Source organism: Aquarana catesbeiana, linkage group LG10, assembly GCF_042186555.1.
Source record: "Aquarana catesbeiana isolate 2022-GZ linkage group LG10, ASM4218655v1, whole genome shotgun sequence".
Classification (NCBI taxonomy): domain Eukaryota; kingdom Metazoa; phylum Chordata; class Amphibia; order Anura; family Ranidae; genus Aquarana; species Aquarana catesbeiana.
The window spans coordinates 240,516,446-240,543,000 of record NC_133333.1 but is presented as its reverse complement, the minus strand read 5'-3'; the positions used below and the strand labels follow the sequence as shown (position 1 = coordinate 240,543,000).

Below are 26,555 nucleotides of genomic sequence, written 5' to 3'. Positions count from 1 at the left end.
TTAGCGCGATGTGCGTGGCTCAGCAGACAGAGATCCGACGCGTTTCGTCCTATAGGACTTCTATGATCATCTTGTTTTACTGCTGGAGATAAACCCCCTACAAACACCACATAAGACCAGGAATTGTGGTTGCCTTGCGGCTCTGTCTGCTCACTCCTCGGCTGAGATCGTCTGCCTGCAGTCTGCCAACATTGGAGGTCATGGTCTTGGATTCCACTACATGCCTGTTTGACCCACCGCCGCTGGCGTGTGTGTCCACCTTTGGTAAGAGTACCTATCTCATTCCCCTGGTGGTTGAAGCACAGTCCTGGGTGTTTGGATTAAACAGCAAATATTATCACCTTTATGATTTTTTTTTGACATATATGTGGAAGAACACATTACGATATTCATTATTTGATGGACATTGCATCAGGATTATGTGCAATTAAGGGACACTTTATTCACTAAGCAATCTGCTAATATATGTTTGATTGGTATCATATCCATCTGAGGTATTATGCACTGATTCTAGGATGTTTACATTTTTGATCAGTACAGTTCATATCATTACCATTCTAATTCTTATTAGCAATTATTTTGGCAGGCAAAATCGTTATTGTGAGGTTAACCAATGCACACTGGCTACTAAATTTTGCTTGGACATGAAAGGGTTAACAGACTTTTTTTTTTTTTTTTTTTTTTTTTTTTTTTTAACTTTTTAAGGCTTCTATTAGGAAATCTAGATAAAAAAAATAAACAGGATTGTGTTATATCATCATTTAAAGTCCAACCCCAGTGTCGATCATAGCCTTATTTAAATATCCTTGTATCGTATTGTAAAGGATGGGATTTTTGAGGCACAATTGTTATAAGGTATAATTTCTTGATTGTAGTTAAATATAAAAGCTTGCTAATATGCCGTACAATTTCATAAAATAGATCCATGATGCAATCTCATTCATCGGTTTCACCGCAATATTTTGTAATAGTGATGTGGATATGTGCTGGTCATTATGGGCCGATGCGTTTCATGGAATGAATCCACTTCTTCAGGAGACACCAGTCTATTACTGTATCAAAGATTGATCTAAAGAAAAAAAGGATACATAAACATGTATTATAATTATGAAGTACCATTATGACCTGAGGATCTAGTCACCATACCCTTATTTACTTTATCCAACCTTCTCTGAGTCTGACACTTTAGTTGGAGTCAGGACTGGTGCATGGATTTTTGACACCCTAGGTGAAACCTCATTTTGCCCCCCGGCTCCACCCCCTTTCCCCAGCCCATGTATATCCCACCTTTTTAATGAAGTGCCCATCAAATGCAGCCTCACCAGCGCCCATCAATGGCAGCTGAACAGGCGCCCATCAATGCAGCTGAACCAGCGCCCATCAAATGCAACCTACCAGTGCCCATCAATGAATGTTTGCTTCCATTCATTCGGGAGTCTGGACACAGACACAGTCCTCCACCGCCGCTGCGCCTATGATACTATGTGCGAATGGAGCGGCGGCTGCCTGCTGATACCTAGTTGCTTGCTGCAGAGAGAAGAGAGTAACACCAGTGACCGGCCGCCCTAGGCGGATGCCTAGTTTGCCTAGTGGTAGCTCCGGCCCTGACTGAAGTGTCAGGGGTCAGAGATCAATTGAAGCCAACAATTTTGGCTTGCCAACTGCCTGAGCTCTCACCCAGCACATGCAGAACACAGTGTCTGTCCGGCCAGGAACGGTTAACTCTGGTTCACCCCGAGCCTTAGCAATGGTAGCACCCAGGTTTCCATCATGATAGGTTCCATTAAAAAATCTGAACGTAATAAAATGTCTGTCAGTCCGTAAATATAAACTGTAAATATAAACTATAAATAAATATACTGTGCAATCCACAAATGCATTGTGCTGGTATATAACACTGATAAAATATTCACTGCTGTGAATTTGTTAACTCACCACTAGGTGGCAGCATCACCATACTGTAAATAAAGCTGGTTGTATACGGTTACCTGTTATCCCTGCATTTGTATTTTATGGTGGCAAAAGTTAGTTATTTTCTGTTTGACACAACTATTTCTAAGCTGCCTCATAGCACTACTCCATGAACCACTGTTTATATGTCAGATATGTCAGCCCAACTGCATTATAATTGCAGAAAAACTTCAACCCATTTTGTGAAAGTAAATATATTGAAACCCATCTCTATGCTGACAGCCACTCGTGTAATCCTTCACGTTTTTGTTCCTGTGTGTGTCCAAAACTTTTTTTTTTAGCATGCCATAGCTGAAGATCTGAAAAATTTGAAAAATCAAGATCTTTTACTATTGATATTATTGACTATGATAAAGTAGCTGAGGGGCGGCAACACCCAAATGTTTGTTAGGGTGTCAGACCCTGATATTCTTAATTTAAGCCTATCCCACAATGCAAAAAAAAAAAAAAAAGATGATAAACCCTTTTACCTTTTTACACAAGCTATAAGCAAGCTGGTCAGTATGATATGCATACGCTTAAAGTCAAAATCCAGCATTGAATAAAATCCCTTGCAGTGCCCCCACCTCCTGCACCACAGGAATTAAATATTCATGAAATCTAGGGGGGTAGAGGAAAAGGTGGTATTAATGGATTCCTCACCTCTGGAGGCTCGGGTGCTCTCCTCTTCTCCCTGACGCTTCGGGCTGTGGGTGGTCCCTTGGTGTCATTGTGTACATTGCAGTACCTCAGACTGGAGCATCTTGGACAGGAGGCTGCAGGAGATGAGTTGCATAGATCAGGGGTCTCCAAACTTTCTGAACAAAGGGCTGGTTTACTGTCCTTCAAACTTTAGGTAGGCCAGAGTGGCCAGTGGGAGTAAAAATATGACATAGCATTTGTAGTCACTAGAAGGAGGAATATAAATAAGGCCCATCATTGGTATTCGTTGGAGGAATAGTGCCCCATCATTGGTATTAGTGGGAGGAATAGTGCCCCATCATTGGTATTAGTTGGAGCAATAGTGCCCCATCATTGGTATTAGTTGGAGGAATAGTGCCCCATCATTGGTATTAGTTGGAGGAATAGTGCCCCATCATTGGTATTGGAGGAATAGAGCCTCATCATTGGTATTAGTTGGAGGAATAGTGCCCCATCATTGGTATTAGTTGGAGGAATAGTGCCCCATCATTGGTATTGGAGGAATAGTGCCTCATCGTTGGTATTAGTTGGAGGAATAGTGCCCCATCATTGGTATTAGTTGGAGGACCAGTTCCTAAGTGTTTATATCAGTGGGAGGAATCATGCCCCATTGTCAGTGAGAAGAACGGTTCCCCAATGTTGGGGTCAGTGGAAGGAATGGTGCTTCATTGTTGGTGTCAGTGGGGAGAATAGTACCCTGAGAGCCAGATAAAGGCTAGCAAAGGGCTGCAGTTTGGAGACCACTGGCATAGATGAAGAGAGCATGCCGGAGTGAGGAATAAGGTTTGTTTTATAACTTATTAGTCTACCCCAGGACTTTACCATTTCAGTGTAGGGGGCCAATTGCACGGGTATTTTGTTTTTCTTGCATACAGTGCTGGGCTTTAAAAGAGAAGTAGGCGAATTGAAAAAAAACAACATCCGTACTCACCTAGGTGGATGCTACATCTGTCCCCCAAGCCGCTAAGACCAAGAACTGAGTGATCAAACACCGCTGATCACTCAGTTCTGGGTCTTCAGTGAGCGGAGACCTGGTGGCTGTCAGTCTCCGGCTCTCTGCTCTGCCCCTCCATTGCTCACTGTAGCGCCGGGCTGTGGAGCAAGTAGGAGTGGCTGGCTCAGTCTCCCAGTGGCTCTCTGAAAGGCTGAGCCAGCTGTCGGTCCAGGCATCTGGGTGGATCACAACACTAAAGTGCATTCCTGTGACCCAAAGGAGAAGTATGGCCAAAAGAGCTTTAAAACATACCTGTCTGGCAGATGACAAGTCAAATCTTCCATTCCTTCCAGAGATTTTGGCACTGCTGCTATTCAACACTTTAGGGTGTGCCAGCGAGTCGCTGTGGTTCTTTCCCACTTGTCCCTACAGGTAACAGTTGGAGGAATCGCAGCGCACAGCGGCGGGGGGTGCGTGCTATCTGTCACACCCAGAAGGGTTTGATAGACTCAGCAGTAGAAGGAAAAGGAGATTTGGCCCTTTACCATCTTTTTATGAATTTCATGCCGCAGAGCTAAGTATTCAGCTTATACTTTTACAGGCTGGTCAGCAATCAACATTTTCAGCAAGGTAACAGGGTTGCTTTATTTACGTATAGTTATTATAAAACTTTCTCATTTTACAGCATTATTCTAGTGAAGCAAGTTGTAGTTGCTGAACCTTATAAGTTCAGATTTTTGGGGAACAGACGGGTATTAGATATAATATAAAGTTGTCTCCCAACACAAGGGGGCGCCACCTGAACACATTACAGGCGCTACCAACCCAAAAGATCTTATGACAGTAGAGTTATGCTGGGGGTGCAGTGCCAACAACTATCCGTCATTTCCGCTGTCTGTGAACACAATGAGAGCATTTTAAATGAACTCACTAATGATAGATTTGTAAATCTAATTATAACCCAGCTGTCTTTCCCTCCCATATTTCTTGTATGTTTATTGATCTCTGAGATGCCACTATTTAGGCTTATTTAAAGTGATTGGAAACGATTGCTTTGTAAAACAACCCATTCAGTGTAACCACTTGCTTACCGGTCACCTAAACCAGACCAATTTTCAGCTTTTAGCGCTGTCACTCTTTGAACGACAATTGCGCGGTCGTACAACAATGTACCCAAATGAAAGTTTTTTTTCGTTTTCTTCACACAAATAGAGCTTTCTTATGGTGGTATTTGATCACCTCCTGGGTTTTTTATTTTTTGTTAAATTAATAAAGACCAAAAAAAAATACAAAACCGTTTTATATTTTAATACATTTTGCAAACAGGTAATTTTTCTCCTTCATTGATGTGCACTGATAGGCGGCACTGATAAGGGGGCACTGATAGGGCACTAATAGCCGGCACTGATGAGGTGGCACTGGTGGGCACTGATAGGTGGCACTGATGGACAGCACTGATGGATGGCACTAATAGGTGGCACTGATGAATGGCAGTGATGGGCACTGATGGGTGGCAATGATGGGCACTGATCGGCACTGGTAGGTGACACTGATAGGCAGCACTGATGAGGCACTGATTGGCACCACTGGTGGGCATTGATAGGAGACACTCGTTTGCATTGATAGGTGGCGCTGATTGCTGGCACTGGTATGTACTGTTGGGCACTGATTCGTTGCACTGTGAGCACTGATTTGTGGCACTGTGGACACTGGTAGGTGGCACTGGCAGGCGGTACTTGTTGGGTACAGAGGAGGAGACTGAGCCTCTTCCTCTTCCGGACCAATGTCCCTTCAACAGAAGCCGGTGATCGCCTTTTTTTTCACCTCACGCTCTTAGCGTGAGAAGAAAAACAAAAACGATTACCGATCTTCTATTTACATCACATGATCAGCTGTCGTTGGCTGACAGCTGATCACGTGGTAAAGGGCCGGGATCGACCCCTTACTCCGATCTGTGATCACCTGAGTCTTATTGACTCTGTGATTACAGCGTGCGCTGTAAAAGGGGAGGACGTCTATTGACGTGAAAGGCAAAACATTTTTTTCTCTTTTTTTATAAGCTGCATAAGAGCTGGGGGGAGGAGAAGCAACAGTACACTGAGCTTCCCAGTGAATGGTTGTGCACAAGAAGGTCCCAGCATAGCTAGAGAACTGACCACACTGTGCTCTCCTGCTTAGTGTGGTCAGTTTTTAATAAGAAAGCAGAGGAACTGGCAGGAAACACCAGGGATTTCACATAAAGGCAGCAATACAAAGAGAACAGGACACTTTCTCATACAAGTACATGGTACAGCAGACACATATCAGGAATATGAAGTGCTGAGGTAACAAACGCTTTAATTGTTCTCATGGGAAGGAAGGTAAAATGTTCTAGGTAAACTGAATAAAACTGTGCTGCTGCCCATAAGCAAATCTGAAGAAATTGGCATGAAATTACCTGTTCAAAAAAAACACTCAGTGTGAAAACAAAACAAAACACATAATATAAAACATACGTGTATAAATGTCCATAAAAGTCCCAAGTGTCTTAAATCCAATCCCAAAGATGCCTCCTTTCACACTGTGATATCAAAAATCCCACTGCAATTTTGTTTTCCTGTTGGACACTGATCACACAATCCCGGCGCTGTAACCAATACTCGTCACAGTGTGTGCAAACACTCAATCAGTGATGGTTGTGCTCTCAAGAATATGCAAACCCAACATTCCATATTCCTGATATGTGTCTGCTGTACCATGTAATTGTATAAGAAAGTATCCTGTTCTCTTTGTATTCCTTCCTCTGTGTGAAATTCCTGGTGTTCCTGCCAGTCCCCCTGCTTTCCTATTAAAAACTGACCACACTAAGAAGAACACATGATGGTCAGTTCTCTGGCTGTGCTGGGAGCTCAACAAGCTCTCCTCTAATGATCAAACTTGTCCTGACACCCCCTGCACAGCCATGCACTGGGAAGATCAATCTGCTGCTGCTTATCCTCCCCCAGCTACCTTATAAAAAAAGGTATTCATAACACAAATGTTTTGCTTTTCATTTCTATTTTAAACACCGTGGCGGAATTATCAGGGTCGCAACAGTCGCAAGTTTGACTGGGCCCTGTAGGTCTCCACTACTTCAGGGGGCCCACTGACCGCCTGCCACGTGAGGGGCCCACCTGACTGTCCGGGGTGTGTGTCCATTTATCATTGTGTCCGTGTCTGACTGTCGGGGTCCATGCCGCGGGGAGGGGGGCTTTCGAGCGCTACACCTGAGGGGAGAGACGAAAGAGAAGGCAGCGCAGTGCAGAGACACTGACTGTGGGCCCCGCCCCCGCCTATCCAGAGACAGGGAAGACTGTAAGGGAGGCGGGGCAGACACTGACAAAAACTCAGCAGACCAATTCAGTGAAGGCGGGGGAGGAGCTCTCCCTCTGCGACTGCGCAGTGCGTGGAGTACCTACGGTGACGGTTTACCCATGTGAAGCAAGGCATTTCAATTTCCTGGAGGAGGCACGGTGAAGGATAATTTCTGAGGGAATCGATCGCTCGATTGATTGGCGGTAAGTCACCATTTTGCACTGCAATCGATCGATCCCAACCTCCACCACCTCTGCGGCTTTGCCTCTTACTGATCCCACCCCCCCACCACCACCGCAGATCTCATCCCTACCCCCCAAAGACCTTTACAACAGAGGTGATGATGGGGGGGTGGGTCGATAGGGATAAGATCAGTGGTGGTGGTGGGGGGATGGGGTCAGTAAGAGGCAGAGCCGCAGAGGTGGTGGTGGCAGAGGACGGCACTGCCACCACCACCACCCCCCTCCAGTAATAATGCTTAAAGTGAAACAAAAAAGTGAAATATTCCTTTAAATTTCGTACCTGGGGGGTGTCTATAGTATGCCTATAAAGTGGCGCATGTTTCCCGTGTTTACAACAGTCCGAGAGCAAAATGACATTTCTAAAGGAAAAAAAAAAGTAATTTAAAAGTACTATTATGAATTGTCGGGTCTCTGCAATACACATAGAAGTCATTGAAAAAAACAGCACGGGATTCCCCCACAGTCCATTACCAGGCCCTTTGGATCTGGTATGAATATTGAGGGGAACCCCAAACCAAAATGTAAAAAAAAATGTGTGGGGGTCCCCCCAAATTCCATACCAGGCCCTTCAGGTCTGGTATGAATATTAAGGGGAACCCTGCGCCAAAATTTAAAAAAAAATGGCGTGGAGGTCCCCCTCAAAATCCATACCAGACCCTTATCCAAGCACGCAACCTGGCAGGCCGCAGGAAAAGAGAGGGGGACGAGAGAGTTCCCCCCCTCCTGAAAAAACCAAAGAATTTCCAAGCTCAACTTACCAACCAGCCTGCGACCAACTGAATTAACCTGCCTAACAGTTTGCGTTAAAAACAGGGGTTTAGTTGCACACATTTGCAAATACATGCATAAGCTGCAGGCCACGGCAAGGCACCCTGTATCCTGCAGACCCTAATTTTAACTTTGAAGAGTTTCCACATATGGATAGATATAGAGCAGATGACTGGAGGGAACCCAACCCTCCTTAAAGGCGCAGGAGCACACTGACCACCCAGCACATTGCACAATGGCAGCAAAGGTGTCAGTGCGTTGCCTGACCAATATGACAACAATACAAAAAAAGGTCACTGCCCCCACCTATAACTGCTCTTCACAGCAAGGAGCACTGGAAGGGCAAATGCATGTAAAATAAAACCAAAGAATGTCCAAGCTCAACTTACCAACCAGCCTGCGACCAACCAAATTAACCTGCCTAACCGAACCATACCAGGCCACATGCACATGCTCAACATGGGGAGTATGTCCTCATCCCCGCAGGATCTGGGGGTCCCCTTGTTAAAGGGGGCTTCCAGATTCCGATAAGCCTCCCACCCGCAGACCCCCACAACCACCGGGCAAGGGTTGTGGGTATGAGGCCCTTGTCCCCATCAACATCGGGACAAGGTGTTTTGAGGGGTACCCCAAAGCACCCTCCCCATGTTGAGGGCATGTGGCCTGGTACGGTTCAGGAAGGGGGGGCACTCTCTCGTCCCCCCTCTTTTCCTGTGGCCTGCCAGGTTGCATGCTCAGATAAGGGTCTGGTATGGAATTTTGGGGGGACCCACACGCCTTTTTTTTTTTTTTATATAATTTTGGCGCGGGGTTTCCCTTAAAATTCATACCAGACCTGAAGGGTCTGGTATGGATTTTGAGGGGGACCCCCACACCTTTTTTTTTTTTTTTTAACTTTGTTTCGGGGTTCTCCTTAACTTTTTTCCTTTAGAAATGTTATTTTGCTCTGGGACTGTTCTAAACACGGGAAACACGTGCCACTTTACAGGCATACTATAGACACCCCCCAGGTATGAAATTTAAAGGAATATTTCACTTTTATTGTTTCACTTTAAGCATTATTAAAATCACCACTCCCGAAAAAACAGCCGTTTTTAAAACTTTTTTTTTGCATTGATACATGTCCCCGGGGCAGGACCCGGGTCCCCAAACACTTTTTATGACAATACCATGCATATAAGCCTTTAAAATTGGCACTTTTGATTATTCATGTTCGTGTCCCATAGACTTTAACGGTGTGCGAACAAATTTTTTGCCTGTTCGCATGTTCTGCTGCGAACCTAACTGGAGGAGGGGGGGGGGGGTTGTTCAGGTCATCCCTAATGATAAACAGGACAAAAAGAAAGGGTGAATGTCCCTAACAAGGGCACAGACAGCAATATAAACCTAATAGGTGCAGTCCCACTCCACTATCCAAAACTAAAAAAAAAAGTTTCCCTTTAGTCATACTTTAACCATTAGCACACATACAAGCACAGTGATCCCTGAACTCTCAACATTCCATTAAGTTCTTAACCCCTTCAAACACAGCCCTACCCATAACTGTAATGCCCCGTACACACGATCAGACTTTCCGACAACAAAACTGTGAAGGTTGTTGGCTCCAACTTGTCTTGCATACACACGGTCACACAAATGTTGGCCAACAATAACGAATGTAGTGACGTACAAGACGTATAGCGAGCCGAGAAAAAGGAAGTTCTATATGTCATGTGATATCTCCATTACGAACGCTAGTTTTACAAGACCCAGCGCTTCCGGCTCGTACGTGATTCCGAGCATGTGTGGACTTTTGTGCGACGGACTTGTGTACACACGATCGGAAAGTCCGACAACAAGGTTTTGTTGGCGGAAAATTTGAGAACCTGCTATGTTCCTTCAACGTTTGTTGAAGGAAAGTCCGACAACAAATATTCGATAGAGCATACACACGGTTGGACTTTCAGCCAACAAGCTCACATCCAACATTTCCCGTCGGAAAGTCCGATCGTGTGTATGTGGCATAACAGTTAAGCCTAATATATAACCTCAACACTTACCTAACCCTACACTAATCCCGAACACTGAACTTGTCCCCATTGCTGCAGACTTGCCTCCTCTTATGAGAAGCATCCTTGAATCCCCTTACTGTCTGTGTAAGGAAATTCTGGCACTAAAAGGGTTCAATAAATCAACAATATTACATATGCAATAATCAACATTGCCATATATGAAAAGAGCAGAAAAGATTCCCCTGTAAAAGATATTTACAGTGCATTCATAACGTATTCAGGCCCCCTTCGGTTTTTTCAATTTTGTTATGTTGCAGCCTGATACTGCAGTTATTTTTATTCATTGTTTTCTCATTAACCTACACTCAGTACCCCATAAGTAAAAACAGAATTTTAGAAATGTCTGTGAATTTATTAACCTCCCTGGCGGTATTCCCGAGTGTGGCTCGGGGTTAAAATTCAGTCCCATTAGCGGTAACCCCGAGCCACACTCGGGATCGCATTGCAGGATCCTGGGGCGGCGTTACTTACCTTGTCCCCGGGATCCTGCGATGTCACCCGCAGTGTCCGAGGGCTCCGTCCTCCTCCGAAGCCTCTCCGTGCCAGGCTCCGTTCCCTGCGAGCGGCGCGACGCACGGGGGCGGAGCCTGGCGGCAAATTAAAAAAAGTAAAAATCATAACACATACAGTACTGTAATCTTACAGATTACAGTACTGTATGAAATGATTTCACATCCCTTTTGTCCCCAGTGCTTTGTCCTATGCCCTGCATGCAGTTTTACATGATATACACTGTTCTTTCTGCCTGGAAACTGGAGATTGTCCATAGCAACCAAAAAGTGTCCCTTTATGTCAAAAGTGGCTTTAGACCAGCTAGAAAACAGCGATAGTAAATTAGAACACTTGCAGAATTGAGCGATAGTGAATTGTGGGGAAATTTATTTTATTACTATTTTTTTTTATTTTTTTTATTATTTATTTTTATTTATTATATTATAATTTATGTTTTTGTGTTTCAAACTTTATCATACCCGGGATATCTACTAGACTCTGGTTTGGACAGATTTAAGTGTGTTATTGTTAAGATTTACAGACCTACAATATAAAACGCCAAATTTCCATGCAAAATAATTGTACCGCTTTCAGCACCTAAAATCCGAAATAATCATACCGCCAGGGAGGTTAAAAAGAACAAAATGAAGTTTCACCTATACTTAAGTATTCAGACCCTTTATTCAGTACTTTGTTGAAGAGTCTTTGACAGCAATTAGAGCCTTGAATCTTTTTCGGTATGAAAGGGCAGGCTTTGCACGCCTGGATTGGGGGATTTTCTGCCATTGCAAATTCTCTCAAGCTCAGTCAGGTTGGATGAGGACCATTGGTGGACAGCAATTTTCAGGTCTCCAGAAATGTTCAATAGGGTTCAAGTCAGGGCTCTGGCTGGGCACTCATAGGACATTCACAGAGTTGTCCCTAAGCCACACCTGTGTTGTCTTGGCTGTGTGCTTAGGATGATTGTTATGTTGGAAGGTGAACCTTCAGCCCAGTCTGAGGTCCTGAGAGCTGTGGAACAGGTTTTCATTGGGGATATCTCTGTACTTTGCTCCATTCCGCTTTGCCTCAACCCTGACCAGTCTCCAAGTCTTTGCTGCTGAAAAACATTCCCACAGCATGATGCTGCCACCACCATGCTTCACTGTTGGGATGGTATTGCGCAGTTGACGAGCAGTGCCTGTTTTGTTTCCCCACATAACGTTTAGAATTGAGGCCAAACAGCTCAATGTTGGTTTCATCAGACCAGAGAATCACAGTCGGAGTCCTTCAGGTGCTTTTTTTCAAACTCCAAGCGGGTTCTCATGTGTTTTGCACTGAGGAGAGGCTTCCGTCTAACCACTCTGCCATAAAGCCCAGATCGGTGGAGGGTTGCAGTGATAGTTGTCCATCTCTACACAGGATCTCTGGAGCTCAGTCAGAGGGACCATAAGGGTCTTGGTCACCTCTCTTACAAGGGCCCTTATCCTCTGATTGCTCAGTTTGGCCGGGCGGCCAGCTATTAGAGCCCTGGTTGTGCCAAACTTCTAAAAAGAAAAAAGAAAAGGAGGGCGCACCGACCTAGTGCATTACCGATATAAAAGTTTTATTAAAAATATATATAAAAGCAATGGTACTACTCACAAACGAGCATATAAAAAGTAGTATCATTGCTTTTATATATATTTTTAATGAAACTTTTAAATCGGTAATGCGCTAGGTCGGTGCACCCTCTTTCTTTACTTTTTAGTTTGATGAATACCCATTTGTTCTGAGGAGGGCTGCAAGGTTCTAGACTTTGCCTTAAACTAAAGAGTGGATCACACCACCCGTGTATAGCAAAATACCGGAGCGCAGGAGATTATTGCTTTGTGCCAAACTTCTTCCATTTGACAATTGTAGAGGCCACTTGTGCTTATGGGAACCTTCAGTGCAGCAATTTTTTGTAGCCTTCCCTAGATCTGTACCTTGTAATAATCCTGTCTCTGAGCTCTGCAGGCAGTTTCTTTGCCCTTAGGGCTTTTGCTCTGATACAGTATGCATTGTCAGCAGTGTGGCCTTTTATAGAGAGAACTGTGTGCCTTTCCAAATCATGTCCAATCAATTTATTTTACTTCAATCAAGGTGTGGAAATGGGGGCAATTGAGCTAAATTTCAAGTGTTGTTGCAAAGGGTCTGAATACTTATCCCAATGTGATATTTCAGTTTTTTCCTTTTAATATGTTTAGCCATTTCTAAAATTCTGTTTTCATTTTGTCATTATAGGGTACTGATTGTAGATTAATGAGAAAAAATGAATTTAAAGGATGAGTTTACCCCAATGCCCTGTACACACGATAGGATTTTCCGACGGAAAATGTGTGATAGGACCTTGTTGTCGGAAATTCCGACCGTGTGTAGGCTCCATCACACATTTTCCATAGGAATTTCCAACATACAGTTTGAGAGCTTGCTATAAAATTTTCCGACAACAAAATCCGTTGTCGGAAATTCCGATCGTGTGTACACAAATCCGACGCACAAAGTGCCACGCATGCTCAGAATAAATTAAGAGACGAAAGCTATTGGCTACTGCCCCGTTTATAGTCCCGACGTACGTGTTTTACGTCACCGCGTTCAGAATGATCGGATTTTCCGACGACTTTGTGTGACCGTGTGTATGCAAGACAAGTTTGAGCCAACATCCGTTGGAAAAAATCCTAGGATTTTGTTGTCGGAATGTCCGATCAATGTCCGACCGTGTGTACAGGGCATCACACTAAAATCTCTACATCTGCAGATATCCACAATCTAACACTAACCTATCTAACCCTGTAAAGAAGAAATCAGTATACATACCTTTTTAGAAGCCGATTCGATCTGGTCTCCAGCGGCGGAAGCTCTGCAGAGGACACAGACGACAACGGCTGTAAAATGAATGGGGAGTGACGTCACCCATAGAGTTACTATGGGGCTTCCGTTGTTGGCTGTGTCCACCTCCACAGCCAAGCCACCGCTGACAACTCGGTGTGGGATCGGGTTTGATCGACTTCAAAAAAGGTATGTGTTAGATCGTGCATGTCTGTAGACGTAGAGACTTTAGTGTTAGGGTGGACTTATCCTTTAAACAACTGTAGTATTGTGCTGCAATGTAAAATAATTGAAAAAGTGGAGGGGGTGTGAATACTTTATGAATGCACTGTATATTTACCTGTCCTGCTGCCCATGTCGCCTATCTTTACTCTCTTCTAGAGCTACAGTGCCAAGAAAATCCTTTTCGTTTAGACACCATTCCACAGGTTTCTCATCTTCTGACGAATACTGTGGTTCTTTCTACCAGCTCCAACATCACTATTGTGTTCTGTGACCAAAATTCTTGGAGGAAAACCAGGAATCCAATACTAATAGCAGTGTGTTGGATCAAGAGGATAGTTCTCAAAAAGATACAAAAATTTAGAAGTAAAATTTCCTAATTTTCTACAGAAAATTATATATTTGGCGTTGTTTTTGGTGCAGTCTTTTCTTCTGTGATAGCTGGGATTTTAGACTCAATCTGAGGTTCACCAATAGGGCTTCATTAAGACGGAAGAAGGCTTAGGACAGCAGTTGCTCAGGTGTTTGTGGTTTCTCGTATTGCTCGGGTTTCCTCCAGCAACAAAAAAAAACATTCTGCCAGGATAGCTGCCATCTGGCCAACGTTGTATAACCATGGTGGGAAAATTCAATTGCAATCTTTTGAGGGTTGGGGAGTTTGTAGAGTGTTTATTTTGACTGTTTGTCCTCCTTGAAGCACTGAGTTTTATGCTATTGCTTTACAAGTGAGCAAAGCAAAGGGTTATTTAACTGCCTTAGGATGTCTCTTCCAATACTTGAAAGCTTTTAGTTGGGCTCCTTGTGGCCCTGGAGCAAATGGCCAACAGCTTCTGCCTTTATTCTTAGCAGTCAGGAAATCATGTTGAAGTCACCTTTTCACCTTTTCAGCTAATAAAAGCAACACGTACTCGTGATTTATAATAAAGTAGTGTTTAACAATTTCGGGGTTTTTTTTTTTTTACATTTTTGATTAGAGTAGGGAAGGGTTGAGACCCCCACCGGGTGATTTTTTTGCTATATACTACTGAGGGAAATTATCTCCATTTCCTATCCCAGAAACACAACAGGCTGTTAGACGAACTCTCCCAAAGTGCGGGGAATTCCCCTCTTGACAGCTGTCGCTAGAATGTGTTATTTTTTTTTTTTTTTTTTTTTTAAAACACAAATCAAATAAGTTACCTCTAAAGCCTAGTACACATGGTATGCAGTCCCACTATCAGAACACAATAGCACAGCAGGGGAGATTGCTGTACTAACATTGCATAGTTAGTACAGCGGCTCCTCCTAAGCTATCAGTTTTTTTCCATTCAGCCCTGCTGGGTTGAACGAAAAAAAAAAAAAAACTAGTAGTGTGTACGAGGCTTAAGGCCCCTTTCACATGAGAGATCCAATCAGGTCTGACTGTCTGTTAACAGATTGCAGATGGGAAGGGGTTAATCCCATGGAGTTACCAAGAGGAAGTCAAAGTTGTAGGTAAAAGGTGCGCACTCAACACTTATGGAAAAGCATTTGTTGCTTTTGAAGCATAAGCTCATATTTCAGTGTATACACACTCATTTTCAGTTCTTCAGCTCAAGCACTTTGGAATTTTGACCACATAAAGAACACAGTGGGGGAGATTTACTAAAACTGGAGAGTGCAAAATCTAGTGCAGCTCTGCATGGTAGCCAATCGGCTTCTAACTTCAGCTTTTTTAACTGCTTGCTGCCCATCCACCGTCAAATGACGGCGGGGCGGTGCAGCTCTCGTTCTGAGACGACGTAATATGACAGTGTCCCATGGCCCGGCCGTGGCGATCGCGGCCGTGCCATGTTGCTAGGACATGGCGCAACCCCGATCTGTGTGAAGCGCATGTGCTGGTAATCTGCTCTCCTCGCCTCACACTGACAGAGTGTGAGGAGAGGAGAGCCGATCAGCCCAAAGTGTCAATATTTTGTGTGGCCACCATTATTTTCCAGAACTGCCTTAATCCTCTTGGGCATGGAGTTCACCAGAGCTTCACAGGTTGCCACAGAAGTCCTCTTCCCCTCCTCCATGACGACATCACGGAGCTGGTGGATGTTAGAGACCTTGCGCTCCTCCGCATTCCGTTTGAGGATGCCCCACAGATGCTCAATAGGGTTTAGGTCTGGAGACATGCTTGACCAGTCCATCACCTTTACCCTCAGCTTCTTTAGCAAGGCAGTGGTTGTCCTGGAGGTGTGTTTGGGGTCGTTATGTTGGAATACTGCCCTGTGGCCCAGTCTCCGAAGGGAGGAGATCATGCTCTGCTTCAGTATGTCACAGTACATGTTGGCATTCATGGTTCCCTCAATGAACTGTAGCTCCCCAGTTCTGGCAGCACTCATGCAGCCCCAGACCATGACACTCCCACCACCATGCTTGACTGTAGGCAAGACACACTTGTCTTTGTACTCCTCACCTGGTTGCCACCACACACGCTTCACACCATCTGAACCAAATAAATTTATCTTGGTCTCATCAGACCACAGGACATGGTTCCAGTAATCCATGTCCTTAGTCTGCTTGTCTTAAGCAAACTGTTTGCAGGCTTTCTTGTGCATCATCTTTAGAAGAGGCTTCCTTCTGGGATAACAGCCATGCAGACCAATTTGATGCAGTGTGCGGCGTATGGGCTGAGCACTGATAGGCTGACCCCCCCCACCCCTTCAACCTCTGCAGCAATGATGGCAGCACTCATACGTCTATTTCTCAAAGACAGTCTCTGGATATGACGCTGAGCACGTGCACTCAACTTCTTTGATCGACCATGGTGAGGCCTGTTCTGAGTGGAACCTGTCCTGTTAAACCGCTGTATGGTCTTGGCCACCGTGCTGCAGCTCAGTTTCAGGGTCTTAGCAAACTTCTTATAACCTAGGCCATCTTTATGTAGAGCAACAATTCTTTTTTTCAGATCCTCAGAGAGTTCTTTGCCATGAGGTGCCATGTTGAACTTCCAGTGACCAGTATGAGAGAGTGAGAGCGATAACGCCAAATTTAACACATCTGCTTCCCATTCACACCTGAGTCCTTGTAACACTAACGAGTCACATGACACCGGGGAGGGAAATTGGCTAATTGGGCCCAATTTGAACATTTTCACTTAGGGGTGTACTCAGTTTTGTTGCCAGCGGTTTAGACATTAATGGCTGTGTGTTGAGTTATGTTGAGGGGACAGCAAATTTACACTGTTATACAAGCTGTACACTCACTACTTTACATTGTAGGAAAGTGACATTTCCAATGACAAAAATGTGAGGTGTGTACTTTTGTGAGATATTGTGTGTGTGTGTGTGTATATATATATATATATATATATATATAATGTTATTTCATATGTCCAAGGTCCCTTGATTTGGGCTTTAGTTACAGGTAATATTTTTCTCACTGTTAGCTTGAAGGATCTCTATGTGCTGTCTTCTGGGGGAAATACAGAGGCATACACACGTCAGACTGCAGTGACGTGTATGTGCCACCAGTGCTGGCAGATGGGCTGATGGCCATATCTTCTGTACTCCAGAGGAGAACATGTGGTGCAGCAATGACTGCCTGTGTTCTGCCTTGTAAATTGAGTGACGCTGGGCATCATTTTATTTTTAAGTGCAGCAATAGCTATTGGACTGAACTGAGTTTCTGTGGGGGACAGCACTGAGGGAGAGGTGAATATTGCAGCAAAAGATGTATTTTTCCTCTAACAGGTGTTAGGAAATTAAAAAAAAACATTTTTCTATAGAAGCTAAAGTTGGGCTTTAATTGTTTCTTATATTTCTTAGGGTCTGAGGGCTTCTCTTATCTGTAAAAGAGGAGCACTGGGAACACCAGTTTGGCAAGGGAAGGGTGTAGGCTGAGAACATTGTGGTGTCTCTGTCAGGTGCCTTTTCAGGGATCTCTCAGACTCACCTTGGAGAAACCTGTATTCTTAGCTCTATGGGAGGACTTTGTGGGTCAGCGGCTATTTTTGAAGCTAATTGTTATTCTGTGTATCTGGACACAGGGTACATTTCTTCATTAGTGCATTTGGAGCCAGACAGGCTAAAGCTAAGGCTGTTGAATGCTAGAAATACTACTGTACTGTGCAATCCAGGGCAGGCAAACACACTGCTTTTGAGACCTCAGTTTGGGGGTGTTGATAACTTAAAATGGTAGTAAAGCACACAAAAAAGTGGGTCTTCCTCCCCTGACTAACTTTCTATGTGTCTCTGTGTTTGGTCATCACAGCATTCACAATGTACAGAGCCGCGCTGATTGGCTCTGTACATTGTGTCTGTGATCTGAGCCTTCCAATGATGGCTCTGATCACAGCCATTCCTTGAATGTGAGAATAGTGGATTACCCTCTGTTCCCTCTCAGGACCTGGCATGACAGACCTATACCATTGGTGGGCAGCAAAGGGTTTGCAAAAGCAAATCAACCTTATTAAAGATTAGATAGGGCAATGTATTTCCAGCATTTAAAAGACTTTCATAACAAATCACAATGTGAATTATTTCACTACCTAAAGTTCTGGCAATATGCTGAATCCCTATTTATTGACTCTAACTTGGACATATTGGACCCATTACAGCTGAAGGCTTTTGGTAAAGTAGAACTAAAGGAAAAAACGTTTATTTTGTTTTGGATAGAGGGGAGAGAGATTAGAACCCCTATCAGTTTTTATTGCTGTCAGTGCCACAATTTGGGACATTCGCCCTCTCTATTTGTCCTGTTTTTTTGTCATTCTTAAAAGTGAAAGAAAATCACCAATTTTATGTTGTCTCAGAACAGGAACAGAGTGGAAATCTGCCAATAGGGCAGTGGTTCTCAACTCCTGTCCTCAGGACCCACTAACAGGCCAGGTTTGCAAGATGACTGCAATACATCACAGGTGATATCATTTGCTGCTCAGTGATTGAAGTATTCTAGTCTGCATCTCCCCAAGGTAATACATAAAACCTGGCCTGTTTGTGGGTCCTGAGGACAGGAGTTGAGAACCACTGCCCTATTGGCAGATTTCCACTCTGTTCCTGTTCTGAGACAACATAAAATTGGTGATTTTCTTTCACTTTTGAGAATGACAAAAAAACAGGACAGATAGAGAGGGTGAATCTCCCAAATTGTGGCACTGATGCGTAACCATAAAATGTCCATCCACAAATGGCAGCCTCCATATAGGGGATTAGAAGCAAAATCCAGAAGGAGCCACAGAGTATAAAAGAGAAGAGAGGCGCCTCTAATGCCGCGTACACACGCTCGGACATTTCGACAACAAAATCCTGGATTTTTTTCCGACGGATGTTGGCGCACAAATGTTGTCGGAAATTCCTAACGTCAAGAACGCGGTGACATACAAGACGTTCGAAGAGCCGAGAAAAATGAAGTTCAATAGCCAGTGTGGCTCTTGATTCCAAGCATGCGTGGAATTTTGTGTGCGTTGGAATCGTGTACACACAATCGGAATTTCCGACAACAAGTTTTGTTGTCGGAAAATTTGAGAACCAGCTCTCAAATTTTTGTTGTCCGAAATTCCGACAGCAAATGTTCGATGGAGCCTACACACGGTCGGAATTTCCGACAATAAGCTCCCATCGAACATTTGTTCTCGGAAATTCCGAGCGTGTGTACGCGGCAGAAGTGTTGCAATATGGTTACATTTAATGAAGATACAACATTTAGAAACTCACATGGTTGAAAAACAGGCACATCTAAGTATGCAGGCATCCAGGGTAAAGCTATTCACATAGACCATCCCCCGCACCACCGGCTCTCACCGCTGTCAGTCTGCAATTGTGACCGGGAAGACTACCCTGCAATAGAGCGATCTGAAAGCGAGGCTTGAATCGCTCATGGAGCGCAGCCTGGAAGGGATGACATCGATGATGGTGTGGAGGACGGTCTATGTGGACAGCTTTCCCCCAGATGCCTGCATACTTAGATGTGCCTGTTTTAATCATCAGCCATGTGACTTGCTAAATGTTGTACCTTCATTAAATGTAATATATATATACATATTGCTACACTTGGAGGCTTCTCATCTATTTTATACTCAGTTGTGACGTGACGCTACTTGTAGATCAAGACATCACTTGTATATCAAGTCAAAATTTATCAAAACATTTTGCTTGTCTTGCAAAACGCTCTCAAGCCAAGTTACTCTCAAACCAAGGTTTTACTGTACATGCAAATGAAAAAAATAAGTGCAGTGCTAATCAAATGAATATAAAGGGATCCTATATAAATAATTGAACTAAAACAGAATATTAGTGACAAGTAATAACTGCAAACAGAAAATGCAAAAAGTATTATTAGGAGAATCAGTGTGTCAATAACACATATAGATTAGTTGATAGGCATTCATATAAACTGCATAACATCACAAATTAGTGGTTAAAATTAGAAATATCTATGATCTTAAAAAAAGAGTGAATGTCACATGCCCACAATATATAATGTGCAGTCCAATAGAAAAAAAATAAGAAAAGGGTTGTGGAAAAAAAGTCCAGAAAAGTGTAATAAAACAAATGGTCAAGATGATGGTCCAAGAATGATGGCTAAATCCCAAAGCCACAGTAAAGGGTCACCACTGTAGAAGGTTCCACCACCACTAAGACACAAGGAGGCTTACCGGAACATGTGGACCCAGTTGGCATATACCTAGCTGCCTCTTCCATTCTCTGACTGGCAACATGTGAAGCGGATGATTGAGCCCGGCACTATGCATCTGTGGGATAATACATCTAAAGACTTGGTTCAACAAGCAAGCTAAGGCAATAGTAAAAAAAAAGCATTGACTGTCCTGAGTCTCAATGGATTTACCAAATTAACTACATTTGAATATCATCTGTGATTGGAGGAGGGTGCTGTGGAGAGCGGTGTGGAAACGTCATCCTACCAGGTGTTTATACACCAACACCTGTTTAGACCCACTAGGTATATGCCAACTGGGTCCACATGTTCCAGTAAGCCTCCCCGTGTCTTAGTGGTGGTGGAACCTTTGGCAGTGGTGACCCTTTACTGTGGCTTTGGGATTTATCCATCATTCTTGGACCATCATCTTGACCATTTGTTTTATTACACTTATCTGGCTTATTACACTTATTATTACCCTGGCAAACAGATGACACTAAAATTCTCAAAAAACGTAGTCGCGCTCTTGAGCGTCTGTGGCACAAGACTAAGTCTCTCAAAGACTTCAATACAAATCTGCCCTCCAAAAATACTATTCTTTCCTCCACACTGCCAAGCAAACCTATTTTACAACTCTTATTAACAACGCCTTCTCATCCGGTCCCCGTAAACTCTTCTCTACCTTCAACTCTCTACTTTGTCCTCCACCGCCTCCACCCACTGACTTACTCACTGCCCAGGAGATTGCTAATCACTTCAAAAACAAGATTGATACAATCCGTGATTAAATCTCCACTCTACAGGTATCTCCCCTAGCTAAGACCCCATGTCAACAGGTACAACTGACACTCCCCCTATTCAAATCTGCTACTACAGACGAAGTTGCTAAACTCCTTTCTATCGCCCACCTAACCACCTGTCCACTGGACCCTATTCCCTCTCAAATGCTAAGGTCGCCGTCTGACCCCATCCTACACTCTCTAACCCACATCTTCAATCTCTCCCTCACCTCTGGCATCTTCCCCAATGCTCTAAAACATGCACTGGTCACTCCCATACTTAAGCCGTCCTTGGACCCTACCAATCTTAACCTACGCCCTATCTCCTTGCTCCCCTTTTCCTCAAAAATACTTGAGCGCCTTTACAACTGAGTGACCACCTCATTAAAAACAACCTTCTTGATCCCCTTCAATCTTGATTTCACCCTCAACACTCTACAGAAACTGCTCTTTTAAAACTCACAAATGACCTACTAACTGCAAAAACCAACGGACACTATTCTGTACTCCTACTTCTGGATCTTTCAGCTGCCTTTGACAAGGTTGACCACCCCCTCCTCCTCAAAAAAACTTTACTCCCTTGGCCTCCGTGACTGTGCTCTTCAGTGGCTCTCATCCTACCTATCCCAACGCACCTTCAGTGTCACTTACAATTCTACTTCCGCCACTCCTCTTCCCTTCTCTGTCGGGGTCCCCCAAGGTTCTGTTCTTGGACCTCATTTATTTTCAATCTACACCTCTTCCCTGTGTCAGCCTCTCACGGCTTTCAATATCATTTCTATGCTGACAACACACAAATCTATCTCTCCACCCCTCAACTCACTCCATCAGTCTCCTCACGCATCACTAACTTACTAACAGACATATCTGTATGGATGTCACACCTTTTCCTCAAACTCAGCTTGTCCAAAACCGAGCTTATAATATTTCCTCCCCCACGTGCCTCTTCCCCTGACTTGTCTGTCAAGAGCAATGGCACAACCATCCACCCGTCCCCACATGTCAGGGTTCTTGGTGTTATCCTGGATTCTGAACTCTCCTTTCAGCCCCACATTCAATCACTTTCCAAAGCTTGCCGCCTCAACCTCCGCAACATCTCTAAACTACGTCCCTTTCTAACCAATGAAACCACAAAGCTCCTGATTCACTCCCTGGTTATCTCTCGCCTCGACTACTGCAACTCTCTCCTCATTGGCTTACCTTTGAATAGACTATCCCCCCTTCAGTCCATCATGAATGCTGCTGCCAGACTCATCCACCTTACAAACCGCTCAGTGTCTGCTACCCCTCTCTGCCAATCACTCCATTACCACTCACCCAACGAATTAAATTCAAAATACTAACAATAAGTTACAAAGCCATCCACAACTCTGCCCCCAGCTAAATCACTAACCTAGTCTCAAAATGCCAACCTAATTGCCCTCTCCGTTCCTCCCAAGACCTCCTGCTCTCTAGCTCCCTCATCACCTCCTCCCATATCAGCCTCCAGGACTTCTCCCGAGCCTCGCCCATCCTCCTGAAATTCCCTACCCCAATCTGTCAGACTGTCTCCAAATGTATCCACCTTTAGACGATCCCTGAAAACTTTCCTCTTCAGAGAAGCCTGTCCTGCCTCCATCTACCAACTGCACTATTTTCTCCGTTAGCGCAGGGCTCTCCGATTTCTTGCTGTATTGAATTGTATTATAACTGTACTGTCTGCCCTCATGTTGTAAAGCACTGCGTAAACTGTCGGCGCTATATAAATCCTGTATAATAATAATAATAATAATCTGGACTTTTTTTCCACAAACCTTTTCTTATTATTTTCTATTGGACTGCACATTCCCTCAGCACATTATATATTGTTGGCATGTGACATTCACTCTATTTTTAAGATCATAGATTATTTTAACCACTAATTTGTGATGTTATGCAGTTTATATGAATGTCATCATCATCAACTAATCTATATGTGTCTTTAAATATGTAATATTGACACACTGATTCTCCTAATAATACATTTTGCATTTTGTGTTTGCACTTATTACTTGTCACTAATATTCTGTTTAGATCAATACTAACACATAAATCTTTTGGGATAATTACTATTTATATAGGAACCCTTTATATTCATTTGATTAGCGTTGCACTTATTTTTTCATTTGCTTGTATACACATATTGTCCTTTGTGGTCCTGGCTGCTTTTTATTCCTGTTGGGACATTAGCGTGGTATTTTTCTTTACATAAATAATGTCATACATCCCAGGAGTCTTTAGGAGAGGAGGAGGGGGTTTCTCAGCTAAGCACACCCTCCTGCCTGCATGCCTGAGTTAAGGGCAGATGGATTTCAGGAAGTAAATGCTACGTGGAGCATCTGTCACTACTCAAGATGACCACGGGCAGAAATGCCGAGGGGGGTTCAAAGTGATTTCTCAACAAAAAAAAAAAGCATGGAGCCGTGGATAGATGAGTGAGTTTGAATTAAATAGCGGCTTTGCTTTGTATTGCTCAGATATAGTGTAGTCATCATCAACATTAAAAGAAAGAAATGCTTGAAATATATCATATCACTCTGTATGTAACACATCTATATAAAATGAGTTTCACTTTTTGAATTGAATTACTGAAATTAACTTTTTGACGATATTCTAATTTTAGGAGATGCACCTGTATATATTTTTTTAATGGTACTTACCTAGGTGGATGCAGAATCGATCCAATGCTCTAACACGGAGAACTTGAGCGATCAAACACCGCTGATCGCTCGGTTCTCAGAGCTCCCTAAGCAGAGAGCTGGTGACTGGCAGAGCTGGTGCCCCCCCCCCTCCCGCACTCACTGGAGCTCTGGGTTTTGGAGGGGACGGGAACAGCCGGCTCAGGCTCTCAGCGGCTTGCTGGGAGGCTGGGCTGGTTGCTGGTCCTGGCATGTGGGTGGATCCCATCCATATGGTCGTGATCTTGCTCGAGTCTGGACAGGCTCTGTGACATCAGCCGACAGCCCGCTGTCGGCTGAATATGGGACACAGGAGTGTAGAACGAACCACAGGAGAAGTACAGACAATAGAGCCCAGGCTGTACATCTCCTTTTAAGTGTTATGACTGAACTGTTTCTAATTGTTTGTGTTCCTAATTGTCTCTGAACAGGTCTGTAGCCAGAGACTTTCTGGGAGGTTTGTTTCTTTTTTTTCACAAGTAAGAACATTTCATTGAAAATTAACAAAGGCAAATGTAAGAAGTGCAGCATAGTAGAGTATAGACCGCCATAGACACATGTAAAATTACCGGTAAGAGGGCAACATTTGAAAAGGTATTCCAAGCAAGATAAAAAAAATAAGGACATTCTAATAGAAATCATTGATTAACCCATAATAAAAAAAATATATAGAAGATTTGATCCACAGGAGAGACCATGGAAAAACATTGCAGTTTTTCACCAAACTGCAGAAGGTTGGGAAGACAAGAAGGGAGAACGGGAAAAGTGGTGGAGGAGAATGCACAGGTTAAAGGGAAGGAGGAACATAGGGGAACATAGGGGAAGAAGGGGAGGAGGAAAACTGCAGAGGTGAAAAGTTAAGCCAGTAAGCAGAATAGTTCCACTACTGCTATAGTCAATTTGGTTAACTAGAGCCCCATGGGTCTATCCAGGCAGACCAGATCTCATCAAACTTTTTGAGACAATTCTTACTTGCATAGGTTAGCTTGTACATTGGTAGAGCATAACCAATAGGTGACTTCCACTTTAAGAGAATTTGTCTGCGGGCATAAAATAGATAAACAACTTAACATACCGACCTAATGCCACACCTGAGAGATTAAAGGAGAGTATATGAGGCGGGATGGAGACACCGGTGTCACAGAGGCGCATTGAAGTCACTGGATGACCATGAAGGCACTGGGGTGCACATGGTAAGAAAGGATGTGATGGAGGCACTGGGTGAAGCAGGATGCTGTGGTGTCAGAGTACAACTGGATGCTCTGAGGTCATTGGAAATACAGGGTGCTATGGAGTCACTTGAAATGCAGTATGCTCAGAGATCCCTAGATGACTGTGGATGTTCAGTGGCACTGGAAGACACAGGCCAACATGGAGGGCCTGAGGAGACAAATATTTTTGCAAAAAATTGTAAAAATGTCACCCGGGAGCTTTATGCCATAACCTATTAGTGTACATCACATATTAGCACATTATGGCACTTACCTGTCAGTGCTGTCAGCTGTAACGGGTGCTTCCATCTTCTCCTGGTCTTCCTTCTGGGTTAGGAATCTTTGGCTGCTTGGCTGGCTGGGTTGCGATGACATTGCTCCAATGCATGGGCACCGGGGTCACATCCATCATGGCAGAAAGCGGTGTTTTAAATGTATGCTGCGCAGCTCAGTTTATATTCACATTGACAGGCAGGGAGAAACGCTTATGAGAGAAGAGACCCAACAGATGCCAGTCAAGGCAGGCACCGCCTGATTAGCCATGGTACCAGCATTTTGGGCAAAGCAAAGAACTGAAGACCAGAGTGGGGACCCAATGCTGGATTGGGGGGCAGATAAGTGTGACATTAATCCCCTCTTTACGGGTTAATGTGTCTAAATAAGTGCTAGTATGCCTCACTGCTGAGCAGTCAAGGATGACTCCCACCAGTATTAACTTGTTTTCTTGCTCTGAAATTGTCTTCACGTGTTTTTTAAAGTACAGTAGATTTTCCATGTGCCTTGCCATGTCTGAAAATTATATTGTGCAATTTTAGCATGAATTTATAGAGCATTGTCTGCCAGAACAATTCGAGTTTGTTGTTTACTGAGATTTTCAGATGTTGGGTGTTTAACCACTTCAATACCGGGCACTTTCACCCCCTTCCTGCCCAGGCCATTTTTCACCTTTCAGCGCTGTTACGCTTTGAATGACAATTGCGCGCTCATGTAACGGTGTACCCAAATTAATTTTTTAATCATTTTCTTCACACAAACAGCACTCTCTTTTGGTGGTATCAAATTACTGCTGGGTTTTTTTATTTTTTTTTGCAAAAAAAAGAAAAAAGACTGAAAATTTAGAAAAGAATAACGTTTTTTTGTAAATAAGTAATTTTTCTCCTTCATTGATGTGCGCAGATGAGGTGGCACTTAGGGGCACTGACATGCGGCACTGATAGGTGGCATGGATAGGCGGCACTGATGGAATGCATTGATGGGCCTGGCATCACTGATGGGTACTGATGGGTGTCACTGATGGGTACTGATGGGTGTCACTGATGGGTACTGATTGGTGGCACTGGGGGGCTTTACTGTAATCAGGGCACTGATGATCAGTGCCTGGATTACCTTATCTTTAACAAATTACATACAAATTACTTAGCACCACAAAATGATCCTTTTTTTTTTTTTTTTTTTTTTTTATAAAGGGTGGTATTGGGAGGCGGGTGGGTCGTGGAAACAAGGGACGGTGCTCGGAGGCGGGTAGGGGGTGGAGACATGGAGTGACTTCGAAGAGGGGAGTACCGACACCTATTCTCCCTGCATGTAATCTATCCATACACAACATTTTGGGGTGGAAGAAGTTTGCGCAGGCAAGTAGAAGTTATATCGGGACATATTTAAGACTGGAATTTACAGTGCTGCTACTTTCCTTTTTCCAGGCTGGTTAGAATGACCGCTTGAGAGCCGACACCCTAGGTGTAG

General features: G+C 43.8%; 1 long non-coding RNA gene across 2 annotated transcripts; it reads right to left on the bottom strand.

The window, feature by feature from the left end:
• Positions 1–287: 287 nt before the first annotated feature.
• LOC141110167 (uncharacterized) lies at positions 288–25,519 on the bottom strand. Of its 2 annotated transcripts, XR_012236252.1 has the most exons (4): positions 25,087–25,519; positions 24,681–24,981; positions 2,614–2,726; positions 288–1,069 (listed from the first exon to the last, which is right to left on the bottom strand). It is a non-coding gene; the product is annotated as an uncharacterized lncRNA (long non-coding RNA). The 2 variants fall into 2 exon arrangements; XR_012236253.1 differs by lacking the exons at positions 24,681–24,981; positions 25,087–25,519 and adding an exon at positions 3,899–4,013.
• Positions 25,520–26,555: the final 1,036 nt, after the last annotated feature.